The 13,235-nt window shown below is 41.2% G+C and overlaps 1 protein-coding gene across 2 annotated transcripts in view; it reads right to left on the reverse strand.

Moving 5' to 3' along the window:
* Positions 1–13,235, reverse strand: part of lsamp (limbic system associated membrane protein) — a 95,463-nt gene that overhangs the window by 36,137 nt on the left and 46,091 nt on the right. The gene's annotated exons all lie outside the window — the stretch shown is intronic.

Below are 13,235 nucleotides of genomic sequence, written 5' to 3' on the forward strand. Positions count from 1 at the left end.
CGCACACACACACAGTAATCCTCGTTTTTCACAGTTAATTGGACCGGACCCTGATACACTGAAGCCGCAAGATAGAACAGGAGATTCCTGAATATTTAAAAGGATTGCAATTAGTCCTGTTTTTGCCAGAACAATAATAAAAAGAATATTTAATTGGTGTCGGGTCTGATGCAACCAGCCTCTATAAATGAAGTATTTTTGGTCTCATTGTGTATGGTGTATTTAAATATTATTTTCTGCTGACTCCTGACCTACTTCTTTCCCTCTTCTTCCACTTGCAGGAGTTGAACTGAGCCGAAACAGTGCAACAGAAAGCGCAACCATGATACAATTCCACTCGGTTTACTTTCCAGCCGTGTAACTCACATAATGACCCGTTCTTTTGCCTCTTGTTTTCAATTTCATGTTGATCCAAATCTTGTTTCTCTTCTGTTCCACTTCCCATTGAGTTCCGTCAATTCCAATTCAAGCAAACAAATATAAATATGTATAATTTGCTCATTATAGTAACTACATGCATATATTAAGTGGAGCATGCATGAATTGAAATGGTTTATCGTCTATGAAATTGCATGTAATGGAAATTTGCCCATGGCTGATGCTCTGATTACGACCACCACAGTGGCGTAGATCAACTCTCCCCAACCACCCGTCCGCAGACGGGTACCGCGTCTCGGCCCGTTTGGGACAGAATCCGCCAATAAACGAAAGAAGAAGCGGTCAGCAGAAAGGAATTGTAACAAATTGACCAAACGTACAGCGAAACGCGCAGCTGATGTTTAGCCATGACTTCACACGATGAAGCTATTTTGACAAGAGAAGTTCCTCCGATCGCGGTATCGTCAGTGTGCAATGGAAGAGGAAGCTGTTGTGCATGCCATGGCGTCAAAAACAAGGCCGATACAAGAAGGTTGTTGAATCATTTGAACAAGTGGCAAAAAATGCGAGCGGAGTTTGAAGAGCCTCCTCATGGAAACATGAGCAGTTTGTTCGCAAATAATTAGCCAGCAGGCACCGGATGGAAGCAGCAATCAATCGTCTCATCTTTTGATCAGTACCATTTGTAAGTAGCAAGGATGTTAACGTCGTATGTAGGATCCTAACTTACTTATTTACATTATGAAGTGTATTTATTATTTCTAATTGGTCCATTTATTCATAGTTGTTGTGCAGTACTTTGTTTTACTTTGAAGGGGTATTTGCAAACTTCCTGTTGAATTTAGCTGGGAATTGTCAATGCCTTCTGTAGACCTACATTTCGGGATTTGTTTCGTGTGTCTATGATGTTTACGACAATCCTACTGGGAGTTACAGACAGTTTTTTTTTCTTTTTGTGTGTGTGTGTGTTTGAGGCTTGAAAAGGGTGATTTTATGTGGGCTGGAGTCTTTGTTGGATGGCAGGAATTTGAACATAGTGCGTCTGACACGCATTTATATTGATGTTATCCTCCTAATCACATCTTGAGGGAGGCTGAGAGAAAGTACAACTATGAGTTTTTACTATTTTGGATCAGCGATTTGAAAAATATAACTCTGATCACTGTTTCCACATAAATATTTAACAGCCAGGCAAATAATGAGACCACCAGCATGATTTATGTTTCCCAAGATATGTACCTCATCCCATCATTCGAAAATCCCAATTGTGCTCGAAGTTTAATCTCCTTCGACTTCCTTTTAGCTGAAGTGGCAAATGTGTACAGCGACTCCCACGGCGACCCAGTCACAGTTTCCCTCGCATCCAAGAAGCCAGTTCCGGGGCTCAGTCTCATTTATTTATGACTTCCCCCTGAGCTCCCTTTCTCTACCGCTGGCTTTTTCAAACTGCTCACCACCTTTGCCACACTCTCACTCACTTTTCAATGCTCAGCTATTTCTCAGCTTTTTACAACGTTCCCTTGTCTGAAAGACGGCATCAAGTTAAGCCAGATTCCCATTTGGCACTATTACCTCAAGACCATGCGATTGCCTTTGTCTGAGGTTAGGTATGCATTCTGTATATTGTGCAAACATGCCCTTAACGTCAGAACAGCTACAAATGGGTTTCTCTCTGACAGACCAAGATCACTGAACAGATAAATGATGTTATATTATGGCGGCTCCACAAACTGTCAGATCTGAACGTCTCAAGGTTAGGAAAGCATTCAAATAAATTGAATTCATGCCCTAAGAAAGGGCCAAATCAAATTGTGACTCACTTCACATTGGGTTGTATGTTTTACAAGTATCTTCTCCTGATTTTTTAAATAGAAAACATAACTGCTCGGTTTGAATGTGTGTGTGTGTGTGTGTGTCTTTCAGATATTGACTTACACAACAAAGTACAGATGTGGTCAGACAAAGCAGCTGTGACTAGAGTGTACGTTTTATAGAACTGCGAGTCCTTCTCAAAGACAGAATGTCACAGAACGAAAGCAGATGCAAAATCAATGGACAAAAAAGTACTACACGACAAAAACACGGAAAACCGGGACTCCGTTTTCTTCAGGGCAGGGGAATAGTGGGGAAGAGAAGGTATCCGTTTCTTTTAGCAATCATCTCAAAGCAGGGATTGATCAACACGTTTTTTTTTGTGTGGGACAAAACAAGGACAAGGCAGAATTTGTCCTATTTAAGAAAAGAAGTTGGAAGCAGAGGTTGTGGGCCAGTTAATGCCTGAAGCACAACCAAAAATCACCCATAAATCGATTGTAGTGTACAGCTCTGAGGAGGTCTTACGACAGACGGCTATAATTCAGTGTTTGAACTAAAGGGTCTAATACAGTGGTAAAAAAAGTATGGCTGCTAGGCACGATGGGGGCCTGTTCAACGTGTTCTTCAACCCGTCCCATGAGCATTTACGTGATCAAGGATCATGTATTATTCATTCATTCATTCATCTTCCGTACCGCTTGATCCTCACTAGGGTCGCGGGGGGTGCTGGAGCCCATCCCAGCCGTCTCCGGGCAGTAGGCGGGGGACACCCCGAATCGGTTGCCAGCCAATCGCAGGGCACACATAGACGAACAACCATCCACGCTCACACTCACACCTAGGGACAATTTAGAGTGTTCAATCAGCCTACCATGCATATTTTTGGAATGTTGGAGGAAACCGGAGCACCCGGAGAAAACCTACGCATGCAAAATCCACACAGGGAGGCCGGAGCTGGAATCGAACCCGGTACCTCTGCACTGTGAAGCCGACGTGCTAACCACTGGACTACCGGGCCGCCCTCATGTATTATTATTATTATTAGTAGTAGTAGTATTTCATGAAACCCTGACTATGGACAGTATGATAAAAAAAATGGACACACGCATGGCCACCCTTGGCTGAAGTGTTGCATCACCCTGGCTGCCTTACCGAAACATTTCTGGCTACGCTCCTGGGGTTGGGGATGCACAGACTGTTTGTGTAGTAAGCGACTGCAAGCATCAATCATTTTTTTGGGCCTCATTAGACAACTTTGGCCTGCCCATATGGCAGTGTGTTCATGGTCACTACCTCCCAGAGGACAAGATTTGGCTCTCCCTTGTTTCACAGATGTTCAGCGCTGGTCTTGCTGATTGTATTACAACACTCAGTTTAGATGTGTTGGGAGCACTACAAGCCTTACGGATATAGATGCAGGTGAGAAACGAACACGGACTACGTGTCTTTTTTTCCTAACCACACAGATACCTCCAGTAATATTATAAAGCTAATGTTTGTGCTGACTGAGGAAATCAGCATATCCCAATTTACAAAGAGCAACAGGTGGGGGACCACCGATAAACTGCAGTGACTATGGTGACTCAAAGTAGAATCAACTTTAGAACAGTTAAAAGCAGGTCTGAGTTGTGGGTCAGGTGGTGCAACAAAATTTTGGTGGATTTGATCGCGGTGCGGGCAGACAGATTCTGAGCTCTGTGGACATGTGTATGGTGGATGTCTTTGTATTTTTCACTCATCCTAAACATGGCAACAGCGAGAATATGGGTGTGCAGAAGAAGATTAAACAAAAGTAACGATAAGAAAAGTACGGGAACAGAAAGGAAAAATTCCTCTGAGCTCTCCCTGGCCCCTGACACTCTATAAGAGGTGCAATGAGAGGGAAAAGAAAGGAGGAGACAAAAACCTGAAATCCAGGCGCTTTACACTGAAGCGCGACTAAAACATGCATCCATACATCTCATTTTCTTTGTTTGGTCTGTTTTGCATATCCTGACATTTCCACATCTTTGCCACTGAATGATTTAGATGAGATCTTTGAGGCAAAGACTGATAAAAATATTCTTCAAGGGAAAGCTTTTTATCCTAACCACTGTGTGTTATGTGAAATATCTCCCTCAATAAACCATAATAATTTACCTTGTGTCATTCCTTGTTTTCAACACTGACTGAAGTAATTTTTTTGTCATTACTGTATGAATCCTTTATCAAGATCCAAATGAAGCATTTGACAGGAACCTGTACCCATTCTTCAGTTCTGAAAATAAGTAAAAGCATTTAGAAAGGCGTAATTTTTTTTGGAGCCTGGCTACAATGTTCCAATTTATGGCACGCTATGCAACACAAGATGAGACAGCTTATTGGCAAGAAAAATATAATTTGGTCGTCCACTAATGACAACAAATAAAACCATTTTTGATGAACACTTGGCTCTAGTATGCTGCTGTATTTTACTGTTGTTTTTGAGGGGCTTCTTAGTGTAAAAAAAAAAAAAGTGCACCACTGCAGTAGGGTGTTGTCAGGACTTGAGATATCACGTATGAGCTCGGAAGACCTCAGTAGAACGGTGGCACTGAGGCCTGTGTAGGGTGTTCACTCTAAGTAAGGAATTTGAATTATATACACGGTTAATAGTCATTGTCTGGAACATTTACAGCTTCGGAAGAGAATCATTACGGGCGGCCATCTTACAAGGGTACGTAAACTGGGCTCCAGCTCCCTTCTAGCATATAAAAGGTGCTGGGCTGTAAAGGAGCCAGGTCGAGGAGATAAACACCAAATTACTGGAGCACGGCATTGCAGAAAATAGACTTGTGGGCTCATTTGGTCATAATTACATACCGTTTTACTTACCGTTATTAATAGCTCTTTGTTGTAACGTATATAATACATTAATCTATTTTGGCCTAGGATCATAGTTTAATCAGTATTCAGATGAGGTACTCCGGCGCTGTTCATAAAATATTGAGTATTGTAAAAAAGACTCAGGCGATTGATGGCTTTTTTTTATGATAATGAGCAAACTTGTTTAATACTGTTGAAAAAATAATCGAACATTGATCTGCAAGAAACTTGGGAGATCAATAAAATCAATGGTACTGCCTGTCTGTAACCTTCTGGCTAATGACCAGCCTCATCGAGAGAGACAACCGCACATTAACTCAACGGTACCACTACATTATTTGTGACAACAGAGCCTTTTCACTCATGTACAGGGCTGTGAAATAGTATTCACTCACCCGAAATGAACTTGGCATTTAGAAACTGCATTTTGTATTTCCGTGGGTTGTCTCTGTCTCATATTAAAAAAAAATATGGTTTGATTAATTGAAATCTTTGTGTTCACCAATATCAATATGTTTGAAAATTAATAAGGAAGTGAACATTATTTATTTTAAATGTTATGATTTGTCGATGTTTGCAGTGCATGATTTTTTTCCCCCATAACAAAACAGCAAGTCAATACTTATGGGAAAATGCTAGGTTTATTGTATTTGGCCTCCAAGTATTTGCAATTACGTTCCAAGTGAGTAGGTTTGACCGAATTTGTACGCCGCAAGAGTAAAGATTGGTTTATGCTTACACATATGCACCTCCGTGACAATACAACCAATCTAGGTTTATTTGACAGTTTTTATTTCTTTGTAAAATGAAAGATAGTATACATTCTTCAACAAGACAAAAATCCATATGCTCTCTCCTTTATCATACTGTCCACCCCTGTGCTTGATCTTTTTGTTTCTTTCTTTAAAAAAAAAAGAAAAGGAATCATGTTGACTTTATGTGGCCACAATCTCACACCAAACAACCCCCCCCTTCACACAGAGCCACAGGCAGACAAGGCCTATTTGTCTCGGGTCAAATTGAGCTTTTCATCACATCATCACCGAAGGACACAGTCCAAACACAAACTTATTTCAGTTGCCAGACCAAAGTGACACATAAAAAGTGTTTTTCACCTTTGCTTTAAAGTGAAAATAAATGAAAAAAAAGGGTTGATGGATGAGTTTAGGGCGACAGTGCATTTGTGGAGATTCGAGGTATACATTTGTGCCGTTTTCTTTCTGTGCATTACTTGCCTGAATGTAAAGTATGCAACTCGCAGTCTTGATTGCAAACTAGGCTTGAATTTTTATGCTTTCCGCATCACTGGGTGATACTTCTTCAAATTATTCTACAGGATTGTTGCATTGCCTGTTTTTGAGAAAATACCTTGCCCAACGCACACAAGTGACGGTGAGGAACTTCTCGTAGAACAGCTTCGTCTTCGAAAGTTGATGTTGAGTTATGGCTGCCCAAGAGTTGTGCGTTTCGCTACATTTCCAGTCATTGTTTATTGTCTATTCATTTCTGTTGACTTCAACTTATAAAACAAAGTAGAGAAGGAAAAAGTGGACTCTGGCTGTGGTCTGATCGAGTAAATATCCTAATGTCACGATTCTTGCACATATAATCACACATGCAGTATATTATCACCTTATGGAAGTTAATCGACGGGGTGGAGGTTGTGGAGGGTCACATACTTCCTAATCAAATGTATGTCTCAAATGGCATTTTAAATATGGACAAAATACACACTATAAATATATTTAATGTTTTGTAATACGTTTCTCAAGACATCTACATGAGATCCACTATTGTAACCCAAATACATTGGTTTTAAAACAAAAAACAGTCCAATCTCATAGTGTAATTTTTTTTTCCAGCACAAAAGGCTCTCTTGAATAAAGATTAGCATTCAAGGTGCGCGCAAAGCAGCTGAACAATTTTTTTCAGAATTTCATTTTATTTATTTTTTCTATGTAGGGTATTTTCTCATCATCAACACCTCGTTTTACAGATAAGTAGATAATGCTATAGAGAAAAGAAGATGAGAATGGGCATGGAATTCAGTGTTTGTTCACCAGAAAGGGGGAGACATCTGCTGGCTATTACCGGTAGCTCCCCTACAACTCTGTCACTTGAGAAATACAATAAATTGAATCCAGGCACTGAAATCTGGTGAAGCTGTTTCACCTGCAATTGAAAAGGTTTCTTTAGTTCTAGTTTGTGTGGAGTTCCCCGATTTGCTGTTTGTCTGAGGTGGTTGTTGTTGCCATGTTGTGGAAAATATTGAAGTACAAATACTGTGTTCTTGCATTTCATTCATTCATTCATTCATTCATCTTCCTAACCGCTTGATCCTCACTAGGGTCGCGGGGGGTGCTGGAGCCTATCCCAGCTGTCTCCGGGCAGTAGGCGGGGGACACCCTGAATCGGTTGCCAGCCAATCGCAGGGCACACAGAGACGAACAACCATTCGCACTCACACTCACACCTAGGGACAATTTAGAGTGTTCAATCAGCCTGCCATGCATATTTTTGGAATGTGGGAGGAAACCGGAGCACCCGGAGAAAACCCACGCAGGCCCGGGGAGAACATGCAAACTCCACACAGGGAGGCCGTAGCTGGAATCGAACCCGGTACCTCTGCACTGTGAAGCCGACGTGCTAACCACTGGCTGCCTTACCGAAACATTTCTGGCTACGCTCCTGGGGTTGGGGATGCACAGACTGCCCGTGTTCTTGCATTTCGATTTTTGAAATCTCTGTACTCTACTTTTGCTTCCGGCATTTTAAAAAAGCGACGAAGTCCGGGATCCTGATTCAAAGCCTCGACCTCGCAAGAGCTGTGAGTTGACTGAGCAAACCATTCCTCACCTGCCATATTAGTTCTTCTACAATAAATTTGTCCAGTCATTTCATTGAGACACTTCTGTCACAAACAAAAAACAAACAAACAAACATTTAACAAAAGAGCAACACGTTTCCAGAAAACATACCGGTCATTTTTTTGCCATATGACAAACATAACATTAACCCTGAAAGAAGCGAGTCGAATTGTTTAGCCATCCATCTTTTATACCATTTATCGTGTTGAGAAGCCAAAAGGGATCGTGTACCTTAGACTGGCCGCCAGTCAATCAAAGGGTATATCCGTGGTTGTAATTCACGGAACCCTCTTGCAAAGGCGTTCACGATCTGTGGCGGAAGGATGAAATTAAACATGGAAGCCGAGTGTTTGTTCCTCAGTAAGGGAGAGACATCTGCTGGCGATTGGCTACTCTACAACTAGCCTCCGCAGCTGCCCCAATTGCACCGTTGAATCAAGCGAAATCTTATGGAGATTTACCCTATCCACGCCCCCCAAAAATGTCCACAAATAATTTGGCCACCTACAAGGAAATATCTGCATTTCTGCATTGTCTAATGTTCATGTACAAAGTTGGACAAATCAGTTAAAGTAGTATACAGTACTGTATCAGTTCGAGTGATCAGTGGCGGTTCTGGTTCAACTTCACTAAGGGGGCCGGGCTGGGGCCAGGGGTTTTGATGGGGGGGGGGGGGGCACATTCAACCAAGGGCTAAAAAGACAGATTCAACATCTTACATGACTTTTTATTTCTTCAAACTTTGAAATTGTAGTCATAACATTACAGTGATGAGAAAAAAACAGTATTAGGAGGGCTAAAATGTCTGCAAGCGTAACAATACGGCGTGTCCATCTGTTGAGAATATTCAAGCCAGGGGATGATATGGTACCAGCCTGCCGGGTACAAAAATTGCAAATACACTGAAGCTAGATGTTTTACATGCATATAATTATCCAAAATTTAAAAGGCAATGTCTTATATATTGATCCTGTTAAATAAAAATAAAAATAAAAGACTAAAAAAGTTACACACACACGCGCGCACGTCGTGGTAAGTTCCTTCTCTGAGGACTGCTTCTCATTTCCCGCTCATTTTTAAGTGGTGCAGCGCACTAAAGGGTCCGACGAGAATGTTAAATCACGCACTTTTGTTCCACTTTTCGCATCGGCGACTCGGTGCGACTGCGTAATCTAGGTTCGGAGGAGGGGGGCAGAATCAGTGCTACAGGGGCACTGGCCCCCGTTGGCCCTCCCCCAGAACCGCCACTGCGAGTGATATGTCTTAACACTGAAACAACAATTGCATTACTTGCCCAATTCAACGCTGTGACTCGTTTGCTTGGATACAACCGTGTGGTGTTTGGGTGTCAGGACAATTTAGGGAGTTATTCTTGTAACATAAATCAAATTAACTTAAACACAAAAGGTGAATAAACTGACACCTCCATGATGTCAACACTTGCTGGTGTCTACCGGTAATCTTGTCACATAATCAGCGTTCCCAACCGTGGTGACATCCTAAATATTTTAAAGACTATGTTTCCAAGCGCAAATTTGTTGTGACTGCCAAAGCTGCTCTGTGAGACATAAACGTGTTCATCGCCATCTGGCAGAGAGCAGTTTTATGAATTCACTTGTTTGAAATAACAAAACAAAAACAAAATAATGGCAGTCTTTTGCCAAGAATACCATCTGAGTGAAAATGTCCAGTACCTCCTCAGTTGGCTTTCACGAGGTGTAAGAGTCCCTATCTGGAATTAGGCTCAGAAGAAAATAGGCTAGTTTTTATTCGTTTAAAGAAAAATGCTTACCGGTAGTTACGATTTAGGTTTTATTGGTTTCATTTTTTCCCCCAATATTGTCTATTTTTCAGCTGCAACCTTTTTTTTTAAGAGGTAACAATAAATGTTGCTTATTCTGAAACTCAAAAAACAGATGACATTTGAAAATTGTATTGACTCACTAGACAAACAAATAACCTTTAACAAATAAAAGAGTCCACTTAAACGTAAGTGGAATAAGTCCAAGAAAAGTACAGTGAATTATTGCTGAGAATTATTCCTCAGATACGTATGTGCGGACCACCCGCTCACACCAAAACAAGTTGGTGTTCCTGGAGCCTGCTCCTCATACTTTTAAGAGCGATTGAAGGGTACAGTATTTTGAAGTGCATGATGTGTTCCTGAAATTGGTCTCTGATATGATCCAACACATAAACTTGTGTTCGAAGGTGCACATTCAGTCTGTTCCAATGTGGGTTGGATAAAACTTGTCCAAAGCAATTATTAATGGTGCAGAAAACCTGATGTAGCATCTCCAATCAAAGTCAGCGGTAGAGTGGTTGTCTCCCAACCCGGATGTTGTGAGTTCAATCCCTGGCCAGTGCAACCTTGTCCTTAAGTAGGATACTGAACCCCCAGTTGCTCCTGACGCTGTGTCATCAAAAGGGAAATGAGGAAACAGTGTAAAGCGCTTTGAAGACCAAAGGGAGAAATGTGCCCTGTAAGTGACAGCCCATTCCCCGTTTAACAGTAAGGCTGATCATGATCTGAGCTGCTCTCCCCCTTTCTGTACTCATTCCATTATTAACGTTATCATCTGCTCATCATTATGCCACATACAGCCATTAGAATAATCATTCATGCCTATTTGTACAGTAGATATTGTGTAAATGTCCCACCATGCACTATTAGATAGTGACTTGGATTGCGTGCTCTTAATGCGCCTGCTTCAATTCCCTCACTTCTGAGCCTTTGTCCCGTTGCTATAGAAACATCAGAGAAAAAGAAAGAGAAATGATCTGCTCCACAATAGTGTGCGCACGTGCATGTCTGTGTGACCATGTGCAACAGTGACTTCAAAGGGGGACCGCTGTGTGTTAAGAGTGCAACGCAGCGGACGGTAGAAACTGGCACCAAGTCACCCCTGATTGAGTGTCGGTGCCCTGGGGGACACCGGGAGAAAAAAAAAGAAGCAGATTTGAACAGCCCTTTTTTTATTTTATTTTTTTTTAATAATTCATGGACCCAAAATACCTGCCAGCACCAACAATACACATGCACATATGCACATACAAGTAGAATAGGCATCGATTTAAAAACTGTATCTGGATCCCGATGTTTTTATTTTGTGCAGCCACTTGACAAAATAAAATTGGGCAAATTCAACAAGCTATTTTTTCAGTGTAGCCGGAAGCCCCTTATTGTTGAAAGGTAAGAGAATCTAAAATTACTGTGATTGTAAATTTCCCCAGTGTGGGACGAATAAAGGATATCTTATAAGATATCTTATCTTATTTATGTTGTGCGAATGGTTCATGAAAAAAACTTTACATATTTGCATCTCATCTTTCTAGAATCTAAAAAATATTCCCCTTTCCTTCCCCTAATTAAATGTTGCCAATGTTTCAAAAAACTATGTGGTTGATGGTATAAATTATACTCCAACAACAAAACGCGACAATGCTTGCTGATGACATCATCATATTTGTCTTGGTGTGGAATATGGATCACAGATCTTCGTGAGTTTACACCGGTAGTTACATGGTAGCTGTGTCACAAGCAATGTTGACATGACATGACATGCATACAATGCGCCAGGGAATGCAGAAAATCAAACCTGAATTTGAAAAATGTCTGTGCATTGTCACGATCACGTTCTGTTAGTGTCCAGCAGGTGGCAGAGAGGTTTCAAATTTTCCTGCTGCCATCCCCTCGCCACCCCAGGTAAAACTGTCTAGAACCGCCAGTGAACTCACGTGTTGATTTTCTTTCCCCAATGAGTTTCTTATGCTCTTTATGGGCTAAACTACGCACACATGACCTTTCACGACCAATGCAGGACATGCAATGAGAGGCAGCAGCTTTAGAATCAGCCCAACCAGTGATTTTGGACGACACAAATCGATGCTTGGCATCGAGGAATAAATGTGCTTGCAGTGAAAGATGATATCCACTAGATGGCAACAGATCCTCCTTTTTTGTTCTCGTCTTCTGACCCCTCCTCCCTCCAGTTAAGTTAAACAATATACACTCACTCCACTCAGGTGTGAAGCATTCTCGCTGCTGCGTGTGCCTGCGTGTGCGCGATCATTATGTCGCAATCTCTTAGTAAATACTGTTCTGCGCTTTTTCGGCAAAGACGACAACCGAGAGTGTGTGTGAAGAGAAGAGAAGAGAGTGCTTCAAGGCAGGTGTTTTTTTTTTTTTTCCCACAGAGAAGTCCAAACATTGAAGTAGTTCACGACTAGTCCATTAAACTGCCCACTGCCCAGAAAAACGCCAAATACATTCTTTTGCAAGCTTGGTGGGTAAGATTGAATAATTGTGTCAAAATATATTTTTCAGAAAATTTCTACAAAAATACTCCCCAAATATGTTTTAATGACTTAAATGTTTTCTTTTGCTTCAGTGAGGTAGTTAGAGTTATAGAACTAAAATGACCTACACTTACGATCTGATGCTTACTACAGAAACTTTTCGAGTTTTGAATTGAAAGGTTCTCAACAATTTAGGAAAATTGAGGCAATTAAAAAAATTATCTGGAGTTAGTCTAGCTGTGTCTGTTATCGTTCTCGAAAAGAGGCGTTACTTTTGCAATTTGATATTTTGAAGTGCACAGCCAGACTGAAATCATAACATTCAGGGCTTTGCAATATTCGGAAAAAAAACAAACTTTTCTAACATAATTTTTACTGAGTGTTATCCAAGACAAAGGTTCACCTGATCTCTTTTGGTAAGGTTACATTTAGATTATATTCACGGCGGCTACAGCAGCCCCTTTTCAGACCACTGTGATGGGGGGTGGAATGGGCAAACATGACTGTCAGCAATTGCTGCGATAATGGGCTGTTTTGTATGTTTTGCAAAGTAGATGGATTTATGAATAAGTAGTCGGAGAAACATGATATTATCAACTTAGGCATCAGTATATACCTGTCACGTTCTGCCCGAGGCGATGAACAGATCGCCTCGTACAGAACAAAATAAAGGGGTGGATTCCCAGTAAAGCATACATGGAAAGATCTTGTCAGAAAAACAAAAGAGTCTTTAATGACTAACAGAAAGAGCCCGACAGGGAAACGGTAACAAAAAACGCTGGTCAATAAAGGACCAGGAAATAAGGAAACAACCGAAAACGCTCGCTAGAAAAAAACAAAGTGCGAGGAAGTACTGATTAGGCAATATATCTATATATACAATTTAGTGATTAACGCGAATAGCAAGAGTGATGGCCGCAAAGCAAGAAGGCAACGAGAAGTATACAATAGAGGAATTAGCACGAGAGAAAAATGGCACGGCGTGGAATTCTCCGGCAGTGAGTGGACTGCCGGAGCCTCTTAATAAAGGCA

This window comes from Hippocampus zosterae, chromosome 10 (genome assembly GCF_025434085.1).
Source record: "Hippocampus zosterae strain Florida chromosome 10, ASM2543408v3, whole genome shotgun sequence".
Taxonomy (NCBI): Eukaryota; Metazoa; Chordata; class Actinopteri; order Syngnathiformes; family Syngnathidae; genus Hippocampus; species Hippocampus zosterae.